This window comes from Oncorhynchus mykiss, chromosome 4 (genome assembly GCF_057628025.1).
Source record: "Oncorhynchus mykiss isolate SJ-2025 chromosome 4, ASM5762802v1, whole genome shotgun sequence".
Taxonomy (NCBI): Eukaryota; Metazoa; Chordata; class Actinopteri; order Salmoniformes; family Salmonidae; genus Oncorhynchus; species Oncorhynchus mykiss.
In genome coordinates, this window is record NC_143025.1 from 82,079,346 (window position 1) to 82,095,000 (window position 15,655).

Genomic DNA, 15,655 nt, shown 5'->3' on the forward strand with positions numbered 1-15,655 from the left:
TAATTTGAGCTGTTCTTGCCATAATATGGACTCGGCCTTTTACCAAATAGGGCTATCTTTTGTATACTCCCCTACCTCGTCACAAACTGATTGACTCAAACACATTAAGAAGGAAAGAAATTCCACAAATGAACTTTTTTGTTAATTGAAATGCATTCCAGGTGACTACCTCATGAAGCTGGTTGAGAGAATGCAAAGAGTGTGCAAAGCTGTCATCAAGGCATAGGGTGGCTATTTGAAGATTATCCAATATAAAACATATTTCGATTTGTTTAACACTTTTTTGGTTACTGCATGATTCCATATATGTTATTTCATAGTTTGATGTCTTCACTATTATTCTACGATGTAGAAAATAGTAAAATAAAGTTAAACGCTTGAATGAGTCAATGTTCCTAAACGTTTGACCGGTAGTCTATATAATAATAATATTTTAACGTTACCCAAGACTTTCATAAAGACAATCAAAGGACAATTTTTTATGATAGCACATATGAAATGTATAACACTGTTAGAATGTTGCAGTCAAAATGGCTGTTCATTGGTGTAGTGAAGGGGGTAGTGAGGCCAAGCAGATAAAGTCAAACCTTTTCATCACTTTCACAGTTGGACCATCCAACCTCTGTTTTCAGGAGATTTTGTCCGTTTCACTTTCCATTAATTAGTCTCTTCATTTGCTGTTCACCATTGTGACATTTCCCTGCTGGTAATTAACTGATTAAGCCCGTTAATGTGATTAGAATGGCATTTCTCTGACAGCTGCCATTAGACACAACCAACGCAAATCCCAGATTCTCACTATTCTACTGTATACTGACCACCTCAGCTCAAACCCTGCTCTAAGGGAACACAACCCTGTAGTCTAGCTGCTGTTGTCTCGCTCCCTTGAGAGTGCTGAGATTTAATGGTCGTTTTCAGTGCTCTGCTCTGTTGACATGATTGGTTGGTTCAGTGGTTCAGCACCAGGGTCTGTCAGTAGAGTGGAACAGGGGAGCTGGGAGCTCTCCACTAGTTTCAACACCAGGAGCTGTCCACTAGTCTCAACACCAGGAACTGTCCCCTAGTTTCAACACCAGGAGCTGCCCACTAGTCTCAACACCAGGAGCTGTCCACTAGTCTCAACACCAGGAGCTGTCCAGTAGTCTCAACACCAGGAGCTGTCCACTAGTTTCAACACCAGGAGCTGTCCACTAGTTTCAACACCAGGAGATATCCACTAGTCTCAACACCAGGAGCTGTCCACTAGTTTGAACACCAGGAGCTGTCATCTAGTTTCAACATCAGGAGCTGTCCACTAGTTTCAGCACCAGGAGCTGTCCACTAGTTTCAACACCAGGAGCTGTCCACTAGTTTCAGCACCAGGAGCTGTCCACTAGTTTCAGCACCAGGAGCTATCCACTACTTTCAGCACCAGGAGCTGTCCACTAGTTTCAACACCAGGAGCTGTCTTCTAGTTTCAACACAAGGAGATGTCCACTAGTTTCAGCACCAGGAGCTGTACACTATTTCAGCACCAGGAGCTGTCTAGAGTTCACAGCTGTAGCCTACACTGTGGAGCTGATGGAGCTATATTTCCTTAAAGGGGCAATCCGCAGTTGGTACATCCATTTTTGGACCTATTAAATTAATGAAATGTATACTCATTGGTTATTGAAGAATATAACTTACAAATGCCTGTTGATCTTAGTTCAACTGTCGTGCCCCATCAGAAGCCAACATAGAAGCTTGTTTTACTCCAATGTTTGTAAGCAAAGTAAATGTAAACAAACATGGTCAGTCCTTGCATTCCATAGCTCTGTCTATATATTTGAGAGCGCTTACATTTCTCCAGCCCCATCCCTCAGCTTTTTACCAAAACAGTGGCAAGGAAAACACTTGTGTCAACTGCGGATTACCATTTAAGTAGCAATAATCCTGTACTACTAATTAGCAACCAAAATCTATATTTCAACACTACTAACAGAGGGAATTGAAATATGATGCATGAACACCCAATGTATAATGACAGTCCTCGCATACACAACAGTCCTGGGTGTTGACTTATATTTTCCATCGTGTGCCCATGTGAACTAGCTAGTGGATTCCCAAATACAACATCAAACACAGGCACTAGCTAGCCTGGCACATCTCTCTCTACTACACACACAGCTGCACACGCTCCGCTCCAGAGACTACACAACCTCTCTGTGGGGAGAGAGCCGAGCTACCGCCCGCCGCCTGCGCCGCACACTGTCTACCGCACACTGTCTACCGCACACAGTCTACCGCACACAGTCTACTGCTCTGAATTTATACATGACAGAGACGTGAGAGAGACGGAGTGAGAGACAGGGAGGTGTAGACAGAGACAGTGAGGAGGGGAATAGGATTACAGAAGGCGTGTTGTTGGCTGGCTCGGAGAGGCAGATAATCTAGGCTTGGCAGTGGGCTTGGCTTGGTTCATCTCTGTCTTTCTTCCCCTCTCTCTCTCTCTCTTTCTCTCTCTCTCTCTCTCTCTCTCTCTCTGTCTGTCTGTCTGAGGGCAGCAGTCGTCGTCGTTGGTTCCTCTGGGGGTCTGCCATGGTTGTCTGGAGAGCCGACGGTGGTTGGGGTACGGCGAGAGGGTAAGTCTTCCTCTCTGGGTTGTGTTCTGCTGCAGTGCTACGTTCGAACAGGAGCTCTCTCTCTCTCGCTCCCTCCCTCACAGACGCTGCCTGTTCCCCCCTCCCTCCCTCTTCCCTGTCTGTATGTGTCTCCATCGCGCCCCTCCCTCCCTCCCTTCTCTAAAGTGGCTGCTGCTCCCCTCTTCTTCCATTCTCTCCCTCCATGTCTTAAGTGCTACAGGAATGAGCAGAACACCCTGACTCTGACGACAGTGACAAAGAAATAGTGAAAGAAAGGAAGGAGAGAAGCAGAGGAAGAGAGAGGGAGAGGAAGAGGGAGGGAGGCGAGAGAAAGAGAGTGAAGAAAGGAAGAGAGAGGGAGAGGAAGAGGGAGAGGGAGAAGGAGACCGGTTGCAGACTGACTTTCAGACAACTGGAAGAGAGGAAGCTAAGAGAGAGCTTTACCGTCGCCATCTCAGTAGGTTTCTTTCTACACTTTGCTTGCTCCTGTTCTATATTGTGGTTGTGTCATGTCAGTTTGGATTCTTTCTCTCTTCTGAAAGTAGTGAATGGCTACTTAACTTTGAATAGTGAGACTAGGGCTGTGGGGAACATTCCAGCACATAATGTTGACAACATCTCAAGTTTCAACTTTTAACGTCACATGCACAAGTACTGTGAAATGCCTTTCTTGCAAACTCCGAAGGGATTTTGGCATGGCGCTACTTTTCTCTAATGACAAAAATGCCACTTGCTGTGAGTTAGGGGAGATGGACGTAGTCCATAAGGCTTATATATTTTTGGCATGTTTAGGAAGCAGTTTCTACTTTTACAAGTATGATACATTGGATCTCCATGGAAACACTGTGCCTATATCAGTGTGTTTGTTAGAGCTTGAGGTATGATGCTACCACTAAAGTTTATCTGAACGCTGCTTTGAAGGGTCCCACAATGATGGACACTACTAGTATGAGCAACACTGATACTTATACTGGAAGCCTCACATATTGTAATACACAACTATGTCTATCCACCAGTGACGACAAACACATGAATTGTCAAATTTAATGTGTTTTGAAAGCTACTGTTTGTTAAATGCAAGACTAAAACAGCAAAACTGACATACACTCTTTGGTAAAAGAGAGATGCCTGTGTTTGATAGAAACACAAAATAGGATTCAAAAAGACAGCTGTTTACATAATGTATTATGCTAATACTATCTGAAATAAATGTCAGTTTGATTTTAATTCTAATCAAAATATCCTCCTATGTTAATCCAGGACGGAGGAGTGACCACACATTGGAAGTAGCAATGCATTTAAGTTGGCCATTCTTTCTTGAGCGTGGGCAAAAATATACATACTTGAACTAAGGTTAGTGTAGTATTGAGCAGACCAGAAAAAAACATATACATCTTTGATGGTTTGACAATACAGTGAATCATATGGTCACAGGTTTGACTTGAATGGTCTGTCAGTTGCTATGGTATCCCGTACACGTCGTGTGTAGCATGTTAATATGCCACTTATGAATTTATGATTGGAACTTATGGGGTGGCTTCTGAGATCTCTTGACCTGTGGATCGTCCCCGTTTCAGCCGACCGAGACGTGCTCAATGAACTTCTACAATATAGTTGCATTAAAAAAGGGATCAAAAATATCCTCGTAATGCAGGGAGTCGGGGGAGTACTCAGAGGCAACCACCATCTATGTTAAATAAGGACTATGTTTAATACAGAAAACATTTTCTTGATATTCAGACCTACGCTGAAATGTAATGCTGTGTACTATATGTCTGTTTTCAAAACAAATCTCAGCAATGGAATTAGTGTTTCTGCATGGGCGGTTAAACGATGGGAAGTTAGAATTGATGGTTGAGGATGAGGCAGATTTATTCCACATTATATTATATTTCTTCATGTATTCTCAGAATTTGTATTCATTGTATTAATTAACAGTATTAACATGGCTTTTACATCTGCCTGACAAATGTCTGTCTGCCTGCCCTGTCTTCCTGGACAGATGTGGATGGGGGCTTAACTCCTCAATCATAGTTTGTGAACCTATGGGATCTGCTGGGGTTGGTATAGGAGGAGAACCATAGCTTGAGCTTCTCATATTGGACAGACAGACAGACAGACAGACAGACAGACAGACAGACAAATCATGTCATGCTATTAGCCAGACAGGCTTCTGTTGGGCTGTCTGCTCACACAAACATGCGCACACACACACGCACGCGCGCATGCACACACACACACACACACACACACACAGAGAGAGACAAACACATACTGATTATTGAGGCCTGATCACACACATTTACATTGACATTTTAGTCATTTAGCAGACAAACATACACACACACACACACACACACACACACACACACACACACACACTTGAATGAATCCAGCATAGAGAAGATACTTTAAAATATACTTGTGAATTAGACTTCATAAAGGCTTGAGGCATTGTTCAATCTCCTGCTGCTGTGGCTGTTGCTGTTGATGCTGGTGGTGGTGATGATGCAAACATCCTTTCTGAATTTAAAAGTAATCCAAGAAGTAATTATCTGTAGTATCTGTAATATGATTCAAATATTTGTGCTGGTAACTTAACTGATTACAGTAACAAAATAATGTAATCAGATTACAATCAGTTACTCCCCAACCCTGACGATGACGATGATGCTGATTTATATAAATAGATTGATAAAACAATTTGAAAGACACAGCCACACTTTAAAAAAAACTGCAGTCCTTGAAAACCACTTTTGAGAACCACATCAATAGAATGGAAGAGACCAATTGGAAGAGACCAATTTACCTTTCGTACGGAATGAGTCCATGGTTTTGGCCTGTCCTTCTCTCTCTGCTTCTCCGAGGGTTGTTGTGGTTGAACATGGTATGTCCTTCTAGTGAATGAACATGGTACCTCTTATCTAATTCTGTCTGTTTCTAATGGGAGCGTTGAATCAGCAATAAAGACAGGGGCTGAACAGAAGTAACAAGGCTGTCATGCCTGAGACAGACAAGGTCCTGCTCCTATCCAATAATAACTTCATATGGGAACCATAGTGTGTACATCCAGTAATATTGATCATGAACTTGACCAAGCCATCAGGAATCTGCGAATCTCCCAGGTTGCATGCTGAATAAACAAACACCGGGTTACATTTTACACTGAGACAATCAAGAGGCACAGAGTATTCATGGTACCAACAGGGGACATGTTAAGGTCTTGCTGAGGGTCTTTTACAACAGCACACATGGAACACATAGGCATCCTGCATGCATACTGATACAACACACACACTCTCACACACTCACCACTGCTGCTGCTACTGTCTATTATCTATCCTCTTGTCGAGTCACTTTACCCCTACCTACAGTATACTGCTGTTACTGTCTATCTATCCTGTTACCTAGTCACTTTGCCCCTACCTACAGTATACTGCTGTTACTGTCTATTATCTATCCTGTTGTCTAGTCACTTTACCCCTACCTACAGCATACTGCTGTTACTGTCTATTATCTATCCTGTTACCTAGTCACTTTACCCCTATCTACAGTATACTGCTGTTACTGTCTATTATCTATCCTGTTACCTAGTCACTTTACCCCTACCTACAGTATACTGCTGTTACTGTCTATTATCTATCCTGTTACCTAGTTACTTTACCCCTGCCTACAGTAGACTGCTGCTACTGTCTATTATCTATCCTGTTACCTAGTCACTTACCCCTACCTACAGTATACTGCTGTTACTGTCTATCTATCCTGTTACCTAGTCACTTTACCCCTACCTACAGTATACTGCTGTTACTGTCTATTATCTATCCTGTTGTCTAGTCACTTTACCCCTACCTACAGTATACTGTTGTTACTGTCTATTATCTATCCTGTTACCTAGTCACTTTACCCCTACCTACAGTATACTGCTGTTACTGTCTATCTATCCTGTTACCTAGTCACTTTACCCCTACCTACAGTATACTGCTGTTACTGTCTATCTATCCTGTTGTCTAGTCACTTTTCCCCTACCTACAGTATACTGTTGTTACTGTCTATTATCTATCCTGTTACCTAGTCACTTTACCCCTACCTACAGTATACTGCTGTTACTGTCTATTATATATCCTGTTACCTAGTCACTTTACCCCTACCTACAGTATACTGCTGTTACTGTCTATTATCTATCCTGTTACCTAGTCACTTTACCCCTACCTACAGTATACTGCTGTTACTGTCTATTATCTATTCTGTTACCTAGTCACTTTACCCCTACCTACAGTATACTGCTGTTACTGTCTATCTATCCTGTTACCTAGTCAATTTACCCCTACCTACAGTATACTGCTGTTACTGTCTATCTATCCTGTTACCTAGTCACTTTACCCCTACCTACAGTATACTGTGGTTACTTTCTATCTATCCCGATACCTAGTCACTTTACCCCTACCTACAGTATACTGCTGTTACTGTCTATTATCTCTCCTGTTACCTAGTCACTTTACCCCTCCCTACCTACAGTATACTGCTGTTAATGTCTATTATCTATCCAGTTAGCCAGTCACTTTACCCCTAACTGCAGTATACTGCCGTTACTGTCTATCTATCCTGTTGTCTAGTCACTTCACCCCTACCTACAGTATACTGCTGTTACTGTCTATCTATCCTGTTGTCTAGTCACTTTACCCCTACCTACAGTATACTGCTGCTACTGTCTATTATCTATCCTGTTGTCTAGTCACTTCACCCCTACCTACAGTATACTGCTGTTACTGTTTATCTATCCTGTTGTCTAGTCACTTCACCCCTACCTACAGTATACTGCTGTTAATGTCTATCTATCCTGTTGTCTAGTCACTTTACCCCTACCTACAGTATACTGCTGTTACTGTCTATCTATCCTGTTGTCTAGTCACTTCACCCCTACCTACAGTATACTGCTGTTACTGTCTATTGTCTATCCTCTTGTCTAGTCACTTTACCCCTACCTACAGTATACTGCTGTTACTGTCTATTATCTATCCTGTTGTCTAGTCACTTCACCCCTACCTACAGTATACTGCTGTTACTGTCTATTGTCTATCCTCTTGTCTAGTCACTTTACCCCTACCTACAGTATACTGCTGTTACTGTCTATTGTCTATCCTCTTGTCTAGTCACTTTACCCCTACCTACAGTATACTTCTGCTACTGTTTATTATCTATCATGTTACCTAGTCACTTTACCCCTACCTACAGTATACTGCTGTTACTGTCTATTATCTATCCTGTTACCTAGTCACTTTACCTCTACCTACAGTATACTGCTGTTACTGTCTATTATCTATCCTGTTGTCTAGTCACTTTACCCCTACTGCTGTTACTGTTTATGTATCCTGTTGTCTAGTCACTTCACCCCTACCTACAGTATACTGCTGTTACTGTCTATCTATCCTGTTGTCTAGTCACTTTACCCCTACCTACAGTATACTGCTGTTACTGTCTATCTATCCTGTTGTCTATTCACGTTACCCCTACCTACAGTATACTGCTGCCACTCTCTATTATCTATCCTGTTACCTAGTCACTTCACCCCTACCTACAGTATACTGCTGTTACTGTCTATTATCTATCCTGTTACCTAGTCACGTTACCCCTACCTACAGTATACTACTGTTACTCTCTATTATCTATTCTGTTACCTAGTCACATTACCCCTACCTACAGTATACTGCTGTTACTGTCTATTTTCTATCATATTACCTAGTCACTTTACCCCTACCTACAGCATACTGCTGTTACTGTCTATTATCTATCCTGTTACCTAGTTACTTTACCCCTACCTACAGTATACTGCTGTTACTGTCTATTATCTATCCTGTTACCTAGTCACTTTACCCCTACCTACAGTATACTGCTGTTACTGTCTATTATCTATCCTGTTACCTAGTCACTTTACCCCTACCTACAGTATACTGCTGTTACTGTCTATCTATCCTGTTACCTAGTCACTTTACCCCTACCTACAGTATACTGCTGTTACTGTCTATTATCTATTCTGTTACCTAGTCACTTTACCCCTACCTACAGCATAATGCTGTTACTGTCTATTATCTATCCTGTTACCTAGTTACTTTACCCCTACCTACAGTATACTGCTGCTACTGTCTATTATCTATCCTGTTACCTAGTCACTTTACCCCTACCTACAGTATACTGCTGTTACTGTCTATTATCTATCCTGTTACCTAGTCACTTTACCCCTACCTACAGTATACTGCTGTTAGTGTCTATTATCTATCCTGTTACCTAGTCACTTTACCCCTACCTACAGTATACTGCTGTTACTGTTTATCTATTCTGTTGTCTAGTCACTTCACCCCTACCTACAGTATACTGCTGTTACTGTCTATCTATCCTGTTGTCTAGTCACTTTACCCCTACCTATAGTATACTGCTGTTACTGTCTATTATCTATCCTGTTACCTAGTCACTTTACCCCTACCTACAGCATACTGATGTTACTGTTTATCTATCCTGTTGTCTAGTCACGTTACCCCTACCTACAGCATACTGCTGTTACTGTCTATCTATCCTGTTACCTAGTCACTTTACCCCTACCTACAGCATACTGCTGTTACTGTCTATCTATCCCTTTACCTAGTCACTTTACCCCTACCTACAGTATACTGCTGTTACTGTCTATTATCTATTCTGTTACCTAGTCACATTACCCCTACCTACAGTATACTGCTGTTACTGTCTATTTTCTATCATGTTACCTGGTCACTTTACCCCTAACTACAGCATACTGCTGTTACTGTCTATTATCTATCCTGTTACCTAGTTACTTTACCCCTACCTACAGTATACTGCTGTTACTGTCTATTATCTATCCTGTTACCTAGTCACTTTACACCTACTGCTGTTACTGTTTATATATCCTGTTGTCTAGTCACTTCACCCCTACCTACAGTATACTGCTGTTACTGTCTATTATCTATCCTGTTACCTAGTTACTTTACCCCTACCTACAGTATACTGCTGTTACTGTCTATTATCTATCCTGTTACCTAGTCACTTTACACCTACTGCTGTTACTGTTTATATATCCTGTTGTCTAGTCACTTCACCCCTACCTACAGTATACTGCTGTTACTGTCAATTATCTATCCTGTTACCTTCTCACTTTACCCCTACCTACAGTATACTGCTGTTACTGTCTACCTATCCTGTTACCTAGTCACTTTACCCCTACCTACAGTATACTGCTGTTACTGTCTACCTATCCTGTTACCTAGTCACTTTACCCCTACCTACAGTATACTGCTGCTCCTGTCTATCTATCCTGTTGTCTAGTCACTTCACCCCTACCTACAGTATACTGCTGTTACTGTCTATCTATCCTGTTGTCTAGTCACTTTACCCCTACCTACAGTATACTGCTGCTACTGTCTATTATCTATCCTGTTGTCTAGTCACTTTACCCCTACCTACAGTATACTGCTGTTACTGTCTATTATCTATCCTGTTACCTAGTCACTTTACCCCTACCTACTGTATACTGCTGTTACTGTCTATTATCTATCCTGTTACCTAGTCACTTTACCTCTACCTACAGTATACTGCTGTTACTGTCTATTATCTATCCTGTTACCTAGTCACTTTACCCCTACCTACAGTATACTGCTGTTACTGTCTATTATCTATCCTGTTGTCTAGTCACTTTACCCCTACCTACAGTAAACTGCTGTTACTGTCTATTATCTATCCTGTTACCTAGTTACTTTACCCCTACCTACAGTATACTGCTGTTAGTGTCTATTGTCTATCCTGTTACCTAGTCACTTTACCCCTACTGCTGTTACTGTTTATCTATCCTGTTGTCTAGTCACTTTACCCCTACCTACAGTATACTGCTGTTACTGTCTATCTATCCTGTTGTCTAGTCACTTTACCCCTACCTACAGCATACTGCTGTTACTGTCTATCTATCCTGTTATCTAGTCACGTTACCCCTACCTACAGTATACTGCTGCTACTCTCTATTATCTATCCTGTTACCTAGTCACTTTAACCCTACCTACAATATACTGCTGTTACAGTCTATCTATCCCTTTACCTAGTCACTTTACCCCTACCTACAGTATACTGCTGTTACTGTCTATTATCTATCCTGTTACCTAGTCACGTTACCCCTACCTACAGTATACTGCTGTTACTGTCTATCTATCCTGTTAACTAGTCACTTTACCCCTACCAACAGTATACTGCTGTTACTGTCTATCTATCCTGTTACCTAGTCACTTTACTCCTACCAACAGTATACTGCTGTTACTGTCTATCTATCCTGTTACCTAGTCACGTTACCCCTACCTACAGTATACTGCTGCTACCGTCTATCTATCCTGTTAACTAGTCACTTTACCCCTACCAACAGTATACTGCTGTTACTGTCTATCTATCCTGTTACCTAGTCACTTTACTCCTACCAACAGTATACTGCTGTTACTGTCTATCTATCCTGTTACCTAGTCACTTTACCCCTACCTACAGTATACTGCTGTTACTGTCTATTATCTATCCTGTTACCTAGTCACTTTACCCCTACTGCTGTTACTGTTTATCTATCCTGTTGTCTAGTCACTTTACCACTACCTACAGTATACTGCTGTTACTGTCTATCTATCCTGTTGTCTAGTCACGTTACCCCTACCTACAGTATACTGCTGCTACTGTCTATTATCTATCCTGTTACCTAGTCACGTTACCCCTACCTACAGTATACTGCTGCTACTGTCTATTATCTATCCTGTTACCTAGTCACGTTACCCCTACCTACAGTATACTGCTGTTAGTCTCTATAATCTATTATGTTACCTAGTCACATTACCCCTACCTACAGTATACTGCTGTTACTGTCTATCTATCCTGTTAACTAGTCACTTTACCCCTACCAACAGTATACTGCTGTTACTGTCTATCTATCCTGTTACCTAGTCACTTTACTCCTACCAACAGTATACTGCTGTTACTGTCTATCTATCCTGTTACCTAGTCACGTTACCCCTACCTACAGTATACTGCTGCTACCGTCTATTATCTATCCTGTTACCTAGTCACTTTACCCCTACCTACAGTATACTGCTGTTACTGTCAATTATCTATCCTGTTACCTTCTCACTTTACCCCTACCTACAGTATACTGCTGTTACTGTCTATTATCTATCCTGTTACCTAGTCACTTTACCCCTACCTACAGTATACTGCTGTTACTGTCAATTATCTATCCTGTTACCTTCTCACTTTACCCCTACCTACAGTATACTGCTGTTAGTGTCTATTATCTATCCTGTTACCTTGTCACTTTACCCCTACCTACAGCATACTTCTGTTACTGTCTATCTATAATGTTACCTAGTCACTTTACCCCTACCTACAGCATACTGCTGTTACTGTCTATCTATCCTGTTGTCTAGTCACTTTACCCCTACCTACAGCATACTGCTGTTACTGTATATCTATCCAGTTACCTAGTCACTTTACCCCTACCTACAGTATACTGCTGTTACTGTCTATCTATCCTGTTACCTAGTCACTTTACTCCTACCTACAGTATACTGCTGTTACTGTCTATCCATCCTGTTACCTAGTAACTTTACCCCTACCTACAGTATACTGGTGGTACTGTCTATCTATCCCGATACCTAGTCACGTTACCCCTACCTACAGTACACTGATGCTACTGTCTATTATCTATCCTGTTACCTAGTCACGTTACCCCTACCTACAGTATACTGGTGGTACTGTCTATCTATCCCGATACCTAGTCACGTTACCCCTACCTACAGTATACTGCTGTTACTGTCTATCTATCCTGTTAACTAGTCACTTTACCCCTACCAACAGTATACTGCTGTTACTGTCTATCTATCCTGTTACCTAGTCACTTTACCCCTAACAACAGTATACTGCTGTTACTGTCTATCTATCCTGTTACCTAGTCACGTTACCCCTACCTACAGTATACTGCTGCTACCGTCTATTATCTATCCTGTTGTCTAGTCACTTTACCCCTACCTACAGTACACTGCTTCTACCGTCTATTATCTATCCTGTTACCTAGTCACTTTACCCCTACCTACAGTATACTGCTGTTAGTGTATATTATGTATCCTGTTACCTAGTCACTTTACCCCTATCTACAGCATACTGATGTTACTGTTTATCTATCCTGTTACCTAGTCACTTTACCCCTACCTACAGCATACTGCTGTTACTGTCTATCTATCCTGTTGTCTAGTCACTTTACCCCTACCTACAGCATACTGCTGTTACTGTCTATCTATCCTGTTACCTAGTCACTTTACCCCTACCTACAGTATACTGCTGTTAGTGTCTATTATCTATCCTGTTACCTAGTCACGTTACCCCTACCTACAGTATACTGCTGTTAGTGTCTATTATCTATCCTGTTACCTAGTCACTTTACCCCTACCTACAGCATACTGCTGTTACTGTCTATCTATCCTGTTACCTAGTCACTTTACCCCTACCTACAGCATACTGCTGTTACTGTCTATTATCTATCCTGTTACCTAGTTACTTTACCCCTACCTACAGTATACTGCTGTTACTGTCTATTATCTATCCTGTTACCTAGTCACTTTACCCCTACCTACAGTATACTGCTGTTACTGTCTATCTATCTTGTTACCATGTCACTTCACCCCTACCTACAGTATACTGCTGTTACTGTCTATCTATCTTGTTACCATGTCACTTCACCCCTACCTACAGTATACTGCTGCTACTGTCTATTATCTATCCTGTTACCTAGTCACTTTACCCCTACTGCTGTTACTGTCTATCTATCCTGTTGTCTAGTCACGTTACCCCTACCTACAGTATACTGCTGCTACTGTCTATTATCTATCCTGTTACCTAGTCACGTTACCCCTACCTACAGTATACTGCTGTTAGTCTCTATAATCTATTATGTTACCTAGTCACATTACCCCTACCTACAGTATACTGCTGTTACTGTCTATCTATCCTGTTAACTAGTCACTTTACCCCTACCAACAGTATACTGCTGTTACTGTCTATCTATCCTGTTACCTAGTCACTTTACCCCTACCAACAGTATACTGCTGTTACTGTCTATCAATCCTGTTACCTAGTCACGTTACCCCTACCTACAGTATACTGCTGCTACCGTCTGTTATCTATCCTGTTACCTAGTCACTTTACCCCTACCTACAGTATACTGCTGTTAGTGTCTATTATCTATCCTGTTACCTAGTCACTTTACCCCTACCTACAGCATACTGCTGTTACTGTCTATCTATCCTGTTACCTAGTCACTTTACCCCTACCTACAGTATACTGCTGTTAGTGTCTATTATCTATCCTGTTACCTAGTCACTTCACCCCTACCTACAGCATACTGCTGTTAGTGTCTATTATCTATCCTGTTACCTAGTCACTTCACCCCTACCTACAGCATACTGCTGTTACTGTCTATCTATCCTGTTGTCTAGTCACTTTACCCCTACCTACAGCATACTGCTGTTACTGTCTATCTATCCTGTTACCTAGTCACTTTACCCCTACCTACAGTATAGTGCTGTTACTGTCTATCTATCCTGTTACCTAGTCACTTTACTCCTACCTACAGTATACTGCTGTTACTGTCTATCCATCCTGTTACCTAGTAACTTTACCCCTACCTACAGTATACTGGTGGTACTGTCTATCTATCCCGATACCTAGTCATGTTACCCCTACCTACAGTATACTGCTGCTACTGTCTATTATCTATCCTGTTACCTAGTCACGTTACCCCTACCTACAGTATACTGCTGTTAGTCTCTATAATCTATTATGTTACCTAGTCACATTACCCCTACCTACAGTATACTGCTGTTACTGTCTATCTATCCTGTTAACTAGTCACTTTACCCCTACCAACAGTATACTGCTGTTACTGTCTATCTATCCTGTTACCTAGTCACGTTACCCCTACCTACAGTATACTGCTGCTACCGTCTATTATCTATCCTGTTGTCTAGTCACGTTACCCCTACCTACAGTACACTGCTTCTACCGTCTATTATCTATCCTGTTACCTAGTCACTTTACCCCTACCTACAGTATACTGCTGTTACTGTCTATTATCTATCCTGTTACCTAGTCACTTTACCCCTACCTACAGTATACTGCTGTTACTGTCTATCTATCCTGTTACCTAGTCACTTTACCCCTACCTACAGTACACTGCTTCTACCGTCTATTATCTATCCTGTTACCTAGTCACTTTACCCCTACCTAAAGTATACTGCTGTTAGTGTCTATTATCTATCCTGTTACCTAGTCACTTTACCCCTACCTACAGCATACTGCTGTTACTGTCTGTCTATCCTGTTACCTAGTCACTTTACCCCTACCTACAGCATACTGCTGTTACTGTCTATCTATCCTGTTACCTAGTCACTTTACCCCTACCTACAGCATACTGCTGTTACTGTCTATCTATCCTGTTGTCTAGTCACTTTACCCTTACCTACAGCATACTGCTGTTACTGTCTATCTATCCTGTTACCTAGTCACTTTACCCCTACCTACAGTATACTGCTGTTACTGTCTATCTATCCTGTTACCTAGTCACGTTACCCCTACCTACAGTATACTGCTGTTACTGTCTATTATCTATCCTGTTACCTAGTCACTTTACCCCTACCTACAGTATACTGCTGTTACTGTCTATTATCTATCCTGTTACCTAGTCACGTTACCCCTACCTACAGTATACTTTTGTTACCGTCTATTATCTATTCTGTTACCTAGTCACTTTACCCCTACCTACAGTATACTGCTGTTACTGTCTGTCTATCCTGTTACCTAGTCACTTTACCCCTACCTACAGTATACTGCTGTTACTGTCTATTATCTATCCTGTTACCTAGTCACTTTACCCCTACCTACAGTATATTGCTGTTACTGTCTATTATCTATCCTGTTACCTAGTCACTTTACCCCTACCTACAGTATACTGCTGTTACTGTCTATTATCTCTC

The 15,655-nt window shown here is 41.5% G+C and overlaps 1 protein-coding gene across 38 annotated transcripts in view; it reads left to right on the forward strand.

Annotated features, from left to right (window-relative positions):
* Positions 1-2,123: 2,123 nt before the first annotated feature.
* Positions 2,124-15,655, forward strand: part of LOC110521081 (myelin transcription factor 1-like protein) — a 158,230-nt gene continuing 144,698 nt past the window's right edge. For 19 of the 38 annotated variants that reach the window (XM_036976122.2, XM_036976127.2, XM_036976124.2 and 16 more), the window contains exon 1: positions 2,752-3,060. The gene's annotated coding sequence lies outside the window, so the exon portion shown is untranslated. Of the gene's footprint in view, positions 2,604-2,626; positions 3,061-15,655 lie in introns of those variants that run through there. The other 19 variants (XM_036976123.2, XM_090233135.1, XM_090233138.1 and 16 more) reach the window with 4 other exon arrangements.